This window comes from Narcine bancroftii, chromosome 13 (genome assembly GCF_036971445.1).
Source record: "Narcine bancroftii isolate sNarBan1 chromosome 13, sNarBan1.hap1, whole genome shotgun sequence".
In the NCBI taxonomy this organism is placed as follows: Eukaryota; Metazoa; Chordata; class Chondrichthyes; order Torpediniformes; family Narcinidae; genus Narcine; species Narcine bancroftii.
The window spans coordinates 33,429,110-33,446,532 of NC_091481.1; positions in this window are offsets into that span (position 1 = coordinate 33,429,110).

The following is a 17,423-nucleotide window of genomic DNA, read 5'->3' on the forward strand; positions in this document are numbered from 1 at the left end:
ATAACTTGATCAGAATATGGCATATTACAATATCCAACCACTCTGGCATCGCACTATAAAATTAAAAGGTGCATCTTCTAAACAGATGCAATAACATTTCAGTGAAATGACAACAGCAAGTCAGAAATGCAGTTGTGATGAATAATCAGTACAAATATCACAGCTCGATGTTCAAAAAGGGGAATAATTGTTTCAGCATCATGCTTTCCTTCAGAGTTAATCAGCTAAAGGGATAGAGCAAGTTGTTTAAAGGAGACACAGAACTGTTTGCATAGCAAAAGTTTCTGACATGATGTGCATAAAACCGGCCTTGTAAAATTTGGGAGGACGCAATTATCAGGACAGGTTGGCAACTTCAGTTGGCAGTGCAAGTGGCATGGCCAAGAATTTCTAGATTTTGAACCAGACCAGGCTCAGGCTAGCATCAAAACCAAATCTAACAGCTCAGAAAGAAGGGAACGGAAGTTGTGAGGCATTGCTGTTTATGCGGAGAAATATTAGAATCAATAAAGTATAAAGAGCTATAAAATAAATGCACTTGATACTTTACAACCAGATAAAAAGATTAAGCAAATTATCTTTCTGAGATGTGTGTTACCAGTGCTAATAAATCATCTCTTCTACGGCTTCTATGTATAATGGATTTTTACAATGTAATATTTCAATGCATGGCGCCTAAACAAATTTGAGATGAAATTTGTTTTATTAATAAAATAACACTCGTTGGCATCGAAGGTAGAATATGTTATTGGAATAAGTGCACAATATCAACACTACCTTGTTTAACCCATGATGAGGGAATTCTGTGCAGGTGGCATGAGAATATGTGCAGAATTTTTTTAAATTTAAATTTACACATATGGAATGGGGACTGGCCATTTTGGCCCATGAGTCCGTGCTGTTCAATTTACCCCCGCTTAGCCTATACCCCTGGTACGATTTGAACAGTAGGAGGAAACCGGAGGTGTAAAAGGATTCGTCAGACGATGCAGAAATGAAACTTCATCCTGACTAGGAAGGAGAAGGCTGAGGGCTATAGGAGAAGTGATTCTGTCGGACTGTGGGGAAGTTGAGTGAATACATTTCGGGGCAAACGAAGAGATGCAGCAGGAGATAAAGGAATGGATGGATGTTCCATTGGGCCAACGGATGGGAGGAAGGTTGTGTCAAGTTTCATAACACCATAGGACAAACTAACCAGCTTCTGGGCTTCATTGACCATTGAGTCCTTAAAGCCTCCATGATTCAAGGACTTCAGAGTCATGCAGTGCAGAAATAGGCTCCATGGTGCTCAGAGACTGGGAGACCAGGGGTTGGCTTCACTGACCACCTTTGCTCTGCCCACATCCATGACAGGAATCTCCAGTGGTCAACCATATCAATTCTGTGTCCAACTCTTATGTCTGTCCATGGCCTCATGTACTGTCCAACTAAGGCCCCTCGTAAATTAGAGGAGCCACACTTAAGGTTCCATCTGGGCGCTCTCCAACCGGATGACATTAACAGTTTCTGCTAGCCTTCTCCCTGTTCTCCCTGTAACAATATTTATATTTGGGAAGAATTTATAAGATTTAGAGTAGTTCACATTTTAAAATAGATCTTATTTGAAAGACTGAAGAATTCACATTGCAAGATCTCTGGAGAATGAAAGCACCTTTCACAAGTAGGTGTTAATTGAACTGAGTCATAAAATGCTTGACCATTGTCTTGCTGGAGTCACCCTTTCTGCAAGGTGCTCATAGAAAGGTCACTCCTGGATTGTTTACCTAAGATAACAACAGATGGCAGCAGAAGGAAGAACTTCTGTTTGCTGGAGAAGGTGGGGGTTTTGCAAGACATGAGTCACATGCTCTCTTTGGAGTTTGAGTTGGAAGAGAGAGAGAGAGAGAGAGAGTTGAGTTACAACTCAGTCAGTCAGTCAGTGTGTGGGACATTGACAAGTAACTGAAAAGTGCAATCCAGGGAAATCTGTTTGAAACTGATGAAAGCTGGAAGTGCTATCTGTCTGATGTTTCTCTTGAAATAGAGGAAGGAATGGAACTCTGTGGTAGCTTGAAGAAAGAGGTTATCATCTAGAAGACCCCGATGGTGCAAGTTTCATCAGCGAGACCCTGAGGTGATTAGCGGTGGTACCTCCATTGTGGAAATCCTGGAGCAACAAATATCTCTCTCTGCAAATGCTACAAGAACCTTCCTGAGCGGTAAACATTTATCTTTCAAGCTCCAAGCCTGGTGAACTTTATATATGTTAAATTTTGTGCACAGTATGGTGATTGCCTGCAACCAGAGAACTTGGAAGAAGGAGAAGTGAGATTGAACTGTGAACCAAAGAACTTTTCTTGAATTTACACACAGATTACATACACATGTGCTTAGAATTAGAAGAGGGTTAATTTGGGTTAGTTAAGTATAGAGTTAAGTTGATGTTTGATTCTGTTTTCCTGTTTGAAGTTGATTAAAAATAAATTTTGTTTTGAAAGCCACTTGTCTTGGTGAATGTCTATTGCTGCTGGGTTTTGGGGCCCTTTGGGCTTGTAACATCCTTCCCTTCCCATTCCCTTTCCACCAGGTCCCTTCCCCCTTCCCTCTCTGTTCAGAGAGCTTCCCTGCTCGCTCCTGTGCCCTCCCTCCCTTATCCACCTATTGCCTCTATGACAGTGCTCTTGCCCGTGCCCCACCCTCTCCCCCACTCACCATTTTGTTCCTGTCTACATTTTGTCACTCTTCGATGGAGGACTCAAGCTTGTTGGTTATCTTTGCTGCTGAGTTCCTTCAACATTGTGTTTATACTTCTTGTGGTGGTACACCACCAGCCTACTGCAGGGGGAAACCTCTGTACTTGCAGGAGTGTAAGGGGACAGGACAACACCTGGCCGGCTGCCAATCAATCGGCCTGAATGGATCAAGCCCCACCCGGTCGGGTGTCAATCACCCTCTGGGCTATAAGCCTGTGCCGGCCTCTCATGAATCCTCACACTGAGTTGCTGCAGCCAGAGCCAGCCTGTCTCTGTAGAGGTTTTTGTGGATTAAAGCCTGTTGTTCAGTCTTTACCTTGTGTGTGTCTGATTCTGTCTAACAGTGTACCACACATCTATGCTCATTTCTCCGGCTGATGAAGACCAATAGGCCAAGATGCCATTGGCATTACGGAGCCACGTTCCTACACTCCATTCTACAACGGATCCCTACCCACGTTAGCCTCCCAAAATGCAAAACTTTGCATTTCCCTGTATTAAATTTCGTCAACCATTCCTCGTCTGATGAAGATCCCACTGCAATGTTTGGCATCTGCTATCTCCAATACCAGGCAATTTAATGCCATCAGCAAACTGACTGGTCATGCCATGTGCATCCTCACCAAACTTATTGCTATAGATGACAAAGCAGCAGGGGGCCCAGCACTGAACCCTGTGGCACAACCACTAGACAGTGGCATGTTGTGTCATTCGATGCAATGAAGTAGTTGGAAGTTGCCACTCCAGAGAAGAGTCATGATTTTCAGCTTACACTGCCGGGGGGCAGGGGTGGGGGGGGAGCATCCAGTTAACAAAGGAATGCAGGGCTTTTATATTTGAGAATATATTCCGAGAAGTTTTCAAGAATTCCAACTGGAAAGAAACCCCTGTTTTGAACAGTCCACAGACTCTGTGTCTGGAGTAAGATTGGCCGTTTGTCAGCACAGCAAGGTCCCGCGGTCAGCGGTGAGGAAAACGTCCGGATAGTCTGCTGGCGACCTATCATGCATAATGCTGGGCCACAAACTTGTGTAGATTGCAGATGAATGATCCTGCAGATACAAACCTTCCCACTGTGGTAATGCCCGTTTGATTAACCCAGAACTGAGTAATGCAGCGCCAGCCCTAACCTGGGAAGATCAAGCTGTGGGCCTAATGAGGGTATCCAGTGTTAGAACCAAGATGGCACTTGGTGGTGCAGCCAGCAGATCTGATGCCTCGCTGACCCAGAGATACCGCTCAGTGCTGGTCCTGCCTGCTGTCTGTGCGAAATCTCCAAGTGATGGAGTTGATGCTCCAATTTCCTCCCCATAGCCCAAAGAGCAGGTGGATTAAGAGACCACTCCTCTGGTTTGGAAGAGAACGGCAGAATCTGGTGGAGGGGGGTGGTTGATGGCAATGGGACAAGTGCAAATGGGTGAGCATCACCGACTTGGTGGGCTGAAGGGCCTGTCCCCATTCTGTACGATTCAGTAATTCCCTGAAATGATCACACTCTTCGGTCATAGATCTAACAAAGCCAGCATAAACATAAAGGGAAACCACAAGTATTAAAGATGTTCAATGAAATGCAAGCATGTTTAGCTTTACAGACAGAAAGGTCAAATGCTGTCATTTAAAACCTACATTGTTAAGATTATTGCAGATATATTCCTGGTGCAAAAATGAAAGTAATTGTCCTTCACTCACTTGTGTGGTCCAGACCCCTCACTGAGCAGCTGGCCAACAGCCTGTCTGTGTAGACAAGGGGAATACAGTCTTCATCTTGTTTAATTTATTTGATGCTACTGACATATTCTCATTGAGCAACCACTTTTTAAAAATAGTTTTGGATCATTAAGAATAGCAGAGTGGAGCTTTTATTAATAGCTGCTGGGTTACTGCCAGACATGTCCACACATCTTCTCAGCCATCAGAAGCTATTTTAATTTCACTGTGTACTTTATATATTAGGGAAGGCATTTTGGTTTTTAGACAGAACAGCAAGAACAGGATAAGTTTCACCAAATATGGTGATCATGCCAGCCTAACGGTGTGCTTTAGTCACATGGAAAAAACAAAAGAAAATCACTTGGGCACATATTTTGCCAGATTTGCTGCTTGGTTCAAAGATACTGCTGAGAATTGCTTTTATCTGTCATACACTCAGCGTGTAGGTCACCTTCATCCCTCTCTGATCCGCCATGACACCGCGACAGGTTTTGCCGAGATTCATGCACACACGCCATTCCACCAGCGAAATAACACACTTCTCCTGGTGGAGATGGATAGGGTGGTCAGCACTTCGAATCTAGCCCTGTCTTTAAGGGGTTTGTGCATTCCCCCTCTGCCTGAGTGTGTCTCTGGGTTCCTCCCACACTCCAAAGGCGCACAGGATTGGTGGGTTAATTGATCACGGGGGTATATTTGGGCTGAGCGGGCTCATGGGCCAGAAAGGCCTGTTACCGAGCTAAATCAAATTAAAATTAAAATGAAAAGCAGATCACTGCAAGTGAATGCCTTCCCATTAAGTCTTTAAAATGGTTAATTTTGGACACAAGCACTTCAGTAAATGGATACATAGAGTTGAGACTTTTGTTACGAGCCCAGACGACCCCAAAACCAAGCAGCAATAGATATTCATCAAGACAAATGGTGACTTAAACAAAAGTTGCTTTTAATTATCTTTAAACATGAAAATAAAAACAAACTTTAACTTATATATTATTATTAACTTACTTAACTTAACCTAACCTAGCCCCCTTCTAATTCTAAGCGCACATGTGTGTAATGTGTGGTAAATTTAGAAAAGTTCTTTGCTTCGCAGTCCAATCTCACTTCTCATTCCTCCAAGTTCACAGGTTGCAGGCAGGCACAGAATTTAACATGTATAAAGTTCACCAGGGTTTGGTGCTCGAAAGGTAAATGGTTACCGCTCAGGAAGGTTCTTGTAGGATTTGTAGAGATGCGCTGTTCCAGGACATCCACAACTGAGGTACTTCCCTCAGTCACCTCAGGACAATAGGAGTCAACCTTCTGGTTCATCTGTTGCCTTTAGGTAAACACGAACCCATCGGTGACCTCTCTGAACACTCTTGTGAAAAGCCATCCTATCTCGCTGTTGCCAATGTCAGTCCAATTAACACCTACTTGTGAAGTCTCCATAGGTACTCTTCAAAGTTCCTGTAAAGTCACTCTGGATATGAATTCTCCAGTATTTCAAGTAAGATCTGTTGTAAAGTATTTGTATGTACCCTACTCTAACTTTTCCCAATTTATCTCCCAAAAACAACTCCATATATCCTGTCACAGTTGTATAGCACCTCATTCATGCTGACCTCTATCCACTAATTCCACATTAAGTCCATATCCATCCATTATCTTGCCTATCTAAATGTCTCTTAAACCTAATGAATACGTTTGATACCACTGCTCCTTCTGTCAGCATGTTCCAGATATCAAACGCACTGTTAAATAAAACTTTCCAGTAAAACTCCGATTCCTCATCTTAGACCAATGCCCTTTTGTTTTTGATGCCCCCTACCCTGGGAAAAAGAGTTTTACTATCATCTGCATCCATGCCTCATAATTTTATACCCCTGCAGAGAAAACATAGGCTGCTATGCTATCTTTCCCCAGGTAAGCCCTGATGAATCATGACGAAGGGTTCTGGCCCAAAATAGAGACTATTCTTCCCCTCTCTCCCCCTCCACCCACACTGACATTTCTCCTCCAGCACATTGGACTTTGCTCCAGATTCCAGCATATCTGCTGTCTCCTGTGTGTCTCCAACACCCTCTGCGTTTTCTCCAGTTCAACCACAGACTTCCTTCCGACGGTGTGGTGGCCAGATTTGCACACAATGCTGCAAGTGTGGTCGACCGAAAATTTCATATAAAGCTGGAACATAATGTACCATCTTAGCAGAGCCCATCTGGCCTCCAATTCATTTAAGACATCTATACAAAGAACCCCTGGTCGCAACCTCCTCTCACTGCTACCGTCGAGCAGAAGGTGCAGAGGACTCAAGTCCTGCACCTCCAGGCTCAAAAAGAGTTTTTTTCCCCCCCAATCCCTTTCAGGGTCTTGAACCATTCCCTTACTACACAAATCATAAACTACTCCAACACTTCAAAAGACCTGTCTGCATTGTTGAAATAGCACGAGAGGAATCAGGTGATTAAGGACTCAAGCCTTTTACTTCCTAAGGACGCTGTGTGACCTGCTGAGTTTCTTCAGTACAATTGTGAATTGCAATCCTACATTGGACAGAACATTCCAAATGATACAAGTCTGAGGCCTGGATCAAGGCCTGAGCATCCAATAAAATATTTCTACGTGCATCAACGTAGGACCGTTGAATCGATCCCATTGTGAAGCGGGAACAGGGGCGTATCTAAGGTAGGGCAAGTATGGCACATGCCCTGGGAGCCACTTGAAGGGGGGGGCACCTATGAGCAGTTTACTGCCCCGGGCCCCTGCACCTCCTCCTCCTCCGACTAGAAATGGCGGAATGAAGGAGGCATGATTAGTGTACACAGAGGCTCGATTCACCTAGATGGAGTGCAATTTTCCCCTCTTCTCTAGCGCCACCACCCTCCCTGCTCACACCCCACCAGCACTACCCCCCAGCACCATTCCCCTCCCCAGCCAGCACTACCCACCACCCAATTGGCACCACCTCCCCCCTCCCTGGCCAGCGCCACTGTCCCCCCAACCAATGTCACCCCCCCGACATACAAAGAACACACGCCTATTTCTTCTCTGCTTTGTCCTCCCCTTTGTTCTCAACCTATTTAAAGGCCGAAGACTAGTACAACATGGCAGCCACCAAGGCCCTCTCTCTCGAGACCTCCTTGTCATGGTTAATTTTGATGCATGGAATGTAAAAGGTTGGCCACAGGTGCTATTTTCCGTAGATATGCCATTGGTCAGGAGGATTAGTAGGGAAGTGCATTAGCTTGAAACTTGTCTTTCTATTTAAAGGGAGGACCCCGAGATCGAGCACCTTCAGAACTCACCGCCCACTGGACAAGTATCCCCAAAGTCGGACCCTCGAACAGGGAGTGTTGTCTCCAACGCTCATCTGCTGGGATTTTCTCATTCCGTGGATGTAACGACACGGCTGGGACCACCGGAAATGTTGCTATGGTCCTGGCTGGCTGCTCGAGGATGCAGCGGAGGAAAGTGGTCTGCCTGCCGCCTGCCCCCGTGTCTCTGAGGTTAAGCACAGTCTGCTGGTGGAAATCAGAGGGCGAAGCCGCCTGAGAGGGAGACATGAATGGTGAAAGATGGCTGCAATTCATTGGCTGGGGCAAATTCAGGGAGATGTTGAGCTTGCTGCAAAGTGTAAGCTGGCAAGTTTCTATGCTATCTTTGTCACCAAAGGCCTGACCTGGGACAAGCACATTGACACCACAGTCAAGAAAGCACACTCATGCCTCCAGAGGTCTCCATTAACCGCCCCTGGCCCCTGGAGCTCCTCAAATCTCCTCCAAAGACTAGAAGTGGCGCATTGAAGGAGGCACAAAAGAGACGAAAGATTTAATATGCACATTCCAAAAGCGTACAGGGTTACAGGCGAATTGGGTGTAATTGGGCGCCACGGGCTCGAGGACTGGAAGGGCCTGTACTGTGCTGTTTGTCTAAATTTCAATCTAAATGGTCCCCCTTGTCCCTCAACAACTTCTGGATATGCACCACAGAAAGTAGACTTGCTGGATGCGTCCAGCATAAGAGTATTGGAGGAAGCTGCAGAAGGTGATGAGTGCGGCTCAGAACATCACGCAAACTTCCCTCTCCTCCATGGACTCCACCGATGTCTTCCACACAGCCGATGAGCCATCACATTGCTAGCACCTTCCCCCGTCCAGCGAGAAGTGTGAAAACACACTTGAACAGACTAAAAGACCCTGCATCTTATCAGTTTTTCCTTTCTTTTTAAATTTTTTTTGAGTTTAACACATAAATCCTACATACAAAGTCTTCTAATATAATATGTACATATCACAAATTAAATATAAATCAAGAACCTTTTCATAATTGGGCTATTTAACAATAGCCCCTTTTCCACTGGCACCTTGTCCCAGGAATTAACCAGGACAGGGTCCAGTGGAAAAGGAACACTGTCCGAACGCCGGCATCAAATGACGTCATTTTGCGTCGAGGATTAACCACCTTGACCCCTGGTCATATCCCTGACATTTGCTGACCTGCTGATAAAACCAGTGGAAAAAGGGGACAGCAGAAAGTCACCCGGTTGCAGTCGAAGGTAGAAAGCTCCAATCCCCGGGGATGAGTTATGTCCCAGTTAAGGATGGCCCAGTGGAAATGGCACAAGGGGCTTCCTATCGCGGGACACTGTGCAGCCAATTAACTGGGATGCCAGTGGAAAAGGGTGCCACTGGGCCACCCTTAACTGGATCACTAGCCCCTTTCACACTTCCATCTGAGTAAATCAGCCGATCAGTGTCCCGGGATAGGAATGAGGGTTTGGCCTTTCACACTAGACCACTCCTAACACTTTCACACTCGCAGAGATTAATCCCCGGCGTTTGGTCTGTGCTACCTTTAATTGGAAGTGCCTGCAATGCAATTGCCCATTTCACACTTGCCTGGTCTCAGCGCCGGCTGGGGATTATACTCGGGGTCTAGGCCAGCAATCCCCGGTGTCAGATGACGTTGGGCTGATTTTGCCTTCACGCTTGCCACTTTAAAGGCCGATTGGCATTCGATACCTGGGATCACTGGCAAGTGTGAAAGGGGCTACTAATTGCTTTTCCACTGAACACAACTCATCCCCGGGGATCGGAGCGTTCTACCTTTAACTGGAAACAGGTGACTTTCTCCTGTCCCCTTTTCCACTGGTTTTGTCAGCCATGACAGCAAACAGTGGGGATATGATTAGGGAGAGAGGCGGTGAATCCCAGGGTGAAATGACGTGATTTGATGCTGGCGCTTAGACAATGTTCCTTTTCCACTGGGCCCCGGTCCCGGTTAATTCCTGGGAACCAGTGGAAAAGGTGCTACAATATATTCCAATACAGTATGGATAGAAAATAAATAAAAATAAATTAAACAATCCCTTTATCTAAACAAAGGGTAAATCTGTCCTTATGATCCAACACAACCATATTTAAATCCATGTTTAACAGTTAATCTAAAAAAAACCAAAAGAAAACAAAAACAAAAGCTAAAACTAATCTAACCTCTCCTTCTATTCAAGGTTAATGTAAAAATTGTGAAAATATGGATTGAACAGATTCTCCAGAAACAAGACATAGAAGCTCTGGAGAATCCAGACTTCTTAAATCTTCCAGTTATGATAGTAATCTATGAATGGGCCCACATCTTGCCAAAATCAGCCTCTTGAATGATCCCCACTGCAGGACTGTTGTGCTACCCTTGCAAGATTGTCCTGTAATAAAGCAGGTGTAACATTACATAAAATTGAATTTAGTTTGTAGATTCCAGCCTCCGCAGCCACACAGACTTCAGTCCAAACCAACAGCAGCCCAGACACCAGATCGAAACTGCCTTCCGCGACCTCGGCACCCTTCTGCACCCTGATTCCAGTACCTAGTAACTCTTCAGCCAGCCTCCAGCAGTCTGCAGCCTGGTGCGAGTCCTTTGAACATGGTCACCAGCAACCAGCCACCTGCATGGGTTCCTTGCCTCGAGCCTCCGACAGCCCGCCGCATGTGTGTCTTTGGCCGCAGAACCCCTCACAGGTCCGCTGCCGTGGTCACCGTCCTGTAGGGTCATTACCTCTGCCTCTCCCTCTCAAACAGAGTGTGTTCTCCCCATTTTCTGGTGCACTGCAAGAGTCCTCTTTGTCCCCAGAGTCTGCAACCCCTTGTGGCTGCTGCCGAATACAGGCACCGCCATCTTGGGCGCAGAACCCCCAAGGTCGCAGGATTTGAAAACAAAACCACCATCAACTCCTTTAACAGGCTGTTTAAAGCCTATATGCAGCCGTCGGTAGTTGGACTGGGTGGTAGGACCCTGCAGAGGAGCGCTGCGTCTTTGTTCCCCGCTCTCCACTGGACCGCAGCATCCATTTTATTATTGTTTTGGCTTGGTTCTAATTGGTCTTTCCATTGCACCTGTAAGTCATGGACTTTTCACTGCTGTATGAATGTTAGAGAGAACCCGTTAGTCTGCTCACAAAAGAACCCTTCTCACTGTGTGCGGAGCACACAATAATCACATTAACATGATGGAGTGAATAAGTGGCTTTAATTACCAAAAACCTGAGCATTACTGATACATGACTTGGCCAGGTTTCAGGTAGAGGAGCAAGGAGTGGGGGGGGGGGGGGGGGCAAATCTGGGCACACCAGCCTTTATTGGGAAATCCGGGCAGGAACCAAGGGAGAGGTCAGGGAAGGACAGGGAGGTTCGGACTGGCTGGTCCTTACATTTATGCAAATGCCTTTCACCACACTGTGATAGGCATTTTAGGACAAATAATTGCTTAGTTTAACCCGGAGAGTGGAAGCATGGAAGAGAATTCCTAAACTGTATCTGCCATATAGTGACCCTTGCAGGGAAGTGAGTCTGCCCATGCAATGATTGCCCCTTTGTGAGGCGGTGAGTGGGAGAAGGTCATGTTTGTTATGTGCAGAACCAAATCCTGGAATGAGTCAGTTAAAGGGGAGCGAAAGGAGGAGGAAAACAAAAGCTGTGAGAAAAAAAGACGAGAATAACTTCTAACACATTGAGAAATAAAAGGAAACCTGCGGTGCAGGAATGGAAATAAATGAAAAAAAAAACAGATTGCAGGGAGTGATTACTCTGCAGGAGAGATCAATGACAGACATCAGCCAAACAAGTATCTATTGGGAAGGACAAGACAATTTATTCCAACCCCTTATCAGCAATTGGGCATTAACACATATGATAAATGAGAATTTATTGTAATGGAGTCAACTAAAGGTCAACTTGTGCATATAATTTTGTTTTTTTTAGATATTCTTCACCGGCACAATGTTTATTTAGACAAAACTAAATTGAATCGGAGCACTTGCTGGTTCCATTCTGTGCACACGTACCACCATTTATACTGTGCGCACAGTGGAACGAGCTGGTTCAGACAGGGCGAAGAGCGGTGTCCGAGGGGGAGGTGGCCGAGTTCAGGGGACCACACCCCCCCACCACCCCCACCCCGGGGGATCGCATGTGTGATGGACAGCGGAAATTGCATTTTAATTTGATGTGCAGTACTGCGTAATGGAGAGGCGGGTCATAATCACCGGTTCCCAGAGGTTTTGTGGCCATGTGTTATGGTGGGTTATGGTTTTGGCTGTGTATTTTGTGTTCATAATGTTGTCGTTTGAATAAAGTTTGTATGTTTAAAAAAAAATTTTAAAAGAGCCATTGCTGGAAACAATTACTTTTTCACGTTATATTTAATTATTGCTATTTTAGCAGCAGTACGGTTTTAAAATTTGTTCTTGGAACAGATCAGTTCAAGGGTCATGAGGTGCTGTTGCAGCTTTATAGAACTCTGGCTGGACCACACTTGGAGTATTTAGTTCGGTTTTGGTCGCCTCATTACAGGAAAAGTGCTTTGGAGAGGGTGCAGAGGAGATGGATCAGGACGTTGCCTGGATTGAAGAACTTGTCATGCAAAGCAAGGTTGACAGAGCTAGGGCCTTTCTCTTTGGAGTGAAGAAGGATGAGAGAAGAGCTGATAGAGATAAATGAGATTATGAGGTGCTTCGATTTGGTGGGGGAGGGAGGGGGTGGTGGGGGCGACCATAGCAGACACCAGAGGAAATCTGTTTAAGGTGAGTGGAGAAAAGCTATGGGGAGACGTGAGAGGTAGTTTTTTTTCTACACAGAGAGCGGTAGATGGCTGAAATGCATTGCGAGGGGTGGTAGTGGAGATTGGTACAATAAGGACATTTACAAGACTCATAGACAGGCACCTGGATGGAAGAAGTGAATCACAAAAATGCTCAGATCAAGTTTATTGTCATCTGATTGCTCAAGTATAACCTGACAGAGAAATGTTCTCCAGTCCTCAGTGCAAAACTCACAGAAAGACAACCAGATATAACACACAAACAATGCACATATATAACCATATAACAATTACAGACTCCTCTAGTCTGCACCGATTTAAGTGAAACTCCACCAGTCCCACCTACCTGCTCCCTGTCCATAACCCTCCAATCCCCTCACATCCATGCCCTCATCCAACCTTCTCATAAATGATAGAATTGATCCTGCTGCAACCACCTCTTCCAGAAGGTCATTCTCTGAGTGAAGAAGCTTCCTTTTATGTTACCTCGAAAGTTGTGCCCCCTAACCCTTAATTCATGACCTCTCATTCCAATCTCACCTCCCCTCAAGGGGAAGAGCCTATTCACATCTACTCTATCTATCCCCCTCATGCAGGGTCAAGTATTCCTACATACAAATAAATATTGTTTCGTGAATATGAGAGTCTCGGATGACTAATGTGAGCAGTTCCTCAGCCAGTCTCACTGCATTCATAGGGAGGTAAAGTTATATTACTGATGTTTCGAGCCTGAGCTCTTCTTCAAGATGTAAGCAAAAATCAGGAAGGCACCCATCTGGGCATTAACATCAACTTCTCCAGTTTCTGTTAACTCCTCCCTCTTCCCCGTTATCTTTCCTTCAGCTCTCTCTCTCTCTCTCTCTCTCTCTCTCTCTCTCTCTCTCTCTCTCTCTCTCTCTCTCTCTCTCTCCCCCCCCCCCCACCCCACCTTTTCCCTCTGATTCTTTCACAGAGCCAAAATCAATTCTCACCTTTCCTCATATTATATCCAATTAACGCCATTTGGTCTGAACTCATCTCTCTCTTCTATTCCTTGCCCTTTCTCTCTCCCTTTCTCCAGTCTACAGTCTTTATTCAGATACCTTCCTGTTTTTTTTTGCTTATACCTTGAAGCAGGGCTCAAGGCCAAAATGTCAGTAATGTATCTTTACCTCCAACAGACGCTTCAAAATCAACCGAGCTCCTCCAGAACCTCTGTGTGTTTTTACGTGGATGTAAGAAAAATAGAGGGTTATGGGCTGTGAGGAAAGGAAGGATTAGATTGCTGTGAAGTCGGTTTACATTGGTCTGCACAACCACGTGGGCAGAAGTAAAGTGCTCTAAGCTGTTCCAGGTCTTCAGTGAGGTGGCAGGTAAAGCTGCAATGCCTTTATATCAAAGGTGGAATTGAACATCGCATGACCAGTGGCATCATTGGGTGTGAGAACCAGTCCAATCAAGTTTAATCTGACCCAAAATTACTGCAAGGACAATCAGATCAGAGAAAAACATTTTCATCTGCAACTTGCCACAAAAATCCAGTTTGTAGGCAACTTTCAATTACTCTAGGATGGTGACATTATCTGTGCATTCCTTAACGTACCACTCAGTGGTTGCTTCTGCTAGGCTGGTGGGAAGTTTGGATACTCCCCTACCTCCTGGTCTTTCTCTCCCTCATTGCGATCCTATTTCCTCGATCTGAGTTGCAGATGGTCGACATGGATTTAAGCAGATGAGTGCTCTGGGGGTGGGGGGGGGGTGGTGGGGGGAGTTGATATAACATTCAACAACAGGGAGAAGTATTTCTGAGTTTCTGAGTTCCAGTGTTTCTGAGGGAAAATTTGGAAACAAAGGAGAACTGAAGATTTTCATTACTGTTGCAGGCTTCTGTTATTTTTTTATCTGTTTTTTTTTAGTAAAGTTACTTTGGGGGGTGGAACAGGGAAAGGCACTCAGATAGCAACATTTTGAATAGACAGCCTGCCAGCTAATTCAAAGCTGTAAACGCTGTTATTGTTCTCACTTGAAAGACTATAACAACAGATGCTTACTTAAGAAGACATCTGTTCAAAGGCATCTGCTTATGACTTATACTTTTGGGAAATTGAAACTGAAAACCACTATTGATCAAGCAAGTCATGTGATTAAGACTCCGGGTGAGATGGCCACTTCTGCTGTTTCTCCTTGTCAGAGGAGAGCAGTGATCTACTGTGGCCCTTGTAATGGTCATTTTTGATTGACCCATGTCTGGGTAAAGGAAACAGGATCAGTCCTGTATTTGGATTGTGACCATTCAAATGGTCATTTCACTTAACTCTTTCTTGGGTTTGTGGAAGCATCTCATCGTGGAAGCCACAAGTTTCATAATCCCTATGCAAGGAAGAGGGGAGTTATGACAAGTCATTTGTATGAAGGAACATTTCTTTGAAAGCAACTCAACAAGAATTTGTGAGTTTTGAGAAGTCTGATGACTCGGTGTCTCACCTACTTCATAATTACTTTGAAGATCAGTTTAAAGGTTTTGAGTTTCAACCAAAGATTTCTAAGACTGACCTTTGAATTGGCTTTTCAAAATTGTGCTTAAGCTGTAATCGTTTGGGTAATCTACACACACACACACACACACACACACACACACACACACACACACACACACACACACACTTTTCCGCAGAGTTGGGGTTAAGGTTAGATTTAAGTAAGATGTTACGTTATTATTAAGATACCAATGACTTGGTGAATTTCTATTGCTCTTGGTCTATGATGTAACAATGATTAATAAACATACAGAAAATGACCGTCTATTGAATGGATAATATCTTTGGTTATGACTGTCCTGTTATCAAGAATTATAATGATAATGAGTTTATTGTCATACACATTGTACAATGTACACATGCACCAAATTCTTATTTGCTGTAGCTGAACAGGTACTTCATGAAAATAAAATGGTATACATTAAATTAAAAATCATTAATAAATGCAAAAGAAAGGTAGTGCAAGAGGAATATAAAGTGGCATTCCAAGAGGGCAATCTTTTTGTGGAGTCACATTGGTGCAACAAGGCAAGTTTCAAAAGCCTGATTGCTGTTGGAAAAAAACTGTCCTTGAACCAGGAAGGTGCTGATTTTTAGATTTCTGTCCTTTCTGCCCAAAGATAGCAGTGAGAAGAGATTGTGGCCAGGATGATGAGGGCCCTTTATGATGTTGGCTGCCTTCTCAAGGGTGCAATGGATGAGAGGTCGGAGCCTGTGATGGAAACAGCTACATTTGCTACCTTCTGCAGTCTTCAGTGTTCCTGGGCACTCAAATGTATACTTTCCACAGTGACATGCCAAATCTCCTTAGATTTCTTCAAAAGGCATTGACGTTCCTTCTTCGCAGTTGCCTCCATGGAAAGGTCTTCTGAAATGCAGACTCTTTGGAACTTGACAGTCCTGACCCTCTCCACCTCTGTCCCATCAATGTAGACAGGTGTGTGTTCCCTCAGCCTCTCCTTGGTCTTGGTGATATTGATAATAAGATTGTTGTTCTGCCTCCAACCAACCAGATTCTCACTCCTCATCCGTATTCTGACTCATCATTCCCAATTATCCAGCCATCATTGGTGATGTCATCAGCGAATTTGTCGATCGAGTTAGAACCGATCTTGGTTAAGCAATGACGAGTGAATAGAGCAGTGGACCTAAGCAGCTTCTGTGTAGATGGTCAGCGAGGAGGAGGTGATGTTGTTGATCCATACTGACCAGGGTTTGCTGATGTGGATGTCAATGAAGAAGCCACGTAAACAGGACGAATATCAGATTTGAAGACGTGATAGGACTTGGATTAATATAATCCTGCTCTCACCTGCCCCCAAAAATCTCTACAGATTCCATTTGGACTAGAGAGAGAAGACCCCAACCACCCCTGAACACAGCATCATTCATCTACTCCCGCCAGGAAAGGATAGAGCAATATCCGAGACAGCACCACCAGGCTGAGGAACGGCTTCTTTCCGTGGGCAGTAAGAATGCTGAACGACCAAAGGAACCGCTCACACTAACCACCTGAAACTCTCATGTTTCTGAAACAGTAATTATTTATTTTTATGTATAGATGTCCTGAGCATGTATTGTTTGTCTGTATGGGTGCAATGTCTTGTGCGCCTGCAAGGTTTGCACTGAGGACTGGAGGAATGCTGTTCCTTTGGGTTGTACTCGTGCAATTAGATGATAATAAACTTGAAGTTTTCTTTTTACTCAAGCAAGGATGGTGTTGTGTCTCTGAGGCCAGCGCAATTTAGAAATTGGAGCGTTCCACTGAAGGCTCCTGTGTGAAAAAAGACGATTGATAAATTACAACAATACTGCATATTGATGGTTGATGTTAATCATAGGTTTTTTTTCCCCCTTCATGCACGATGCAATTTAACTTAAATTTGAATAGAGCCCTCAGCAGGCAGGCTGTTGATTGTTTGGCCTTTTGATTAATTGAAAGACATATTTTCAAAGTGTTCAAGTTACAGAACAAACTGTAAATTCTACATTTATAAGGTTACATTTGCATTGCCATACAAAACACATTAAAAAAAAAGATAAAGGGCAGGCCCATATTCTCACTTTGTGCCGTTTAGCCATTTATTGGTTTGCAAAGAAAGTGATTATCTTCTGGAATGCTCATGGATGGGTAAGGATTAGACGTTCTGGGTCTAGCAATTTAGCAATGTACATAAAATATTATCCATTTGGAGGCATTATGGAGAGTTACATATCATGCAGAACAAACTTAAATTGCGTAAATGCTTTTAGACGTGTTTTTATGTTTAATTATGTCAACTAATAGATGAGAAATGAGTCCAAAGATTAACACGAAGAGGAGACAGTTATTTGATGGTTTGGGAGACAAACCCATAAAAATCTATATTTTAGTTCCTGGCTTTAG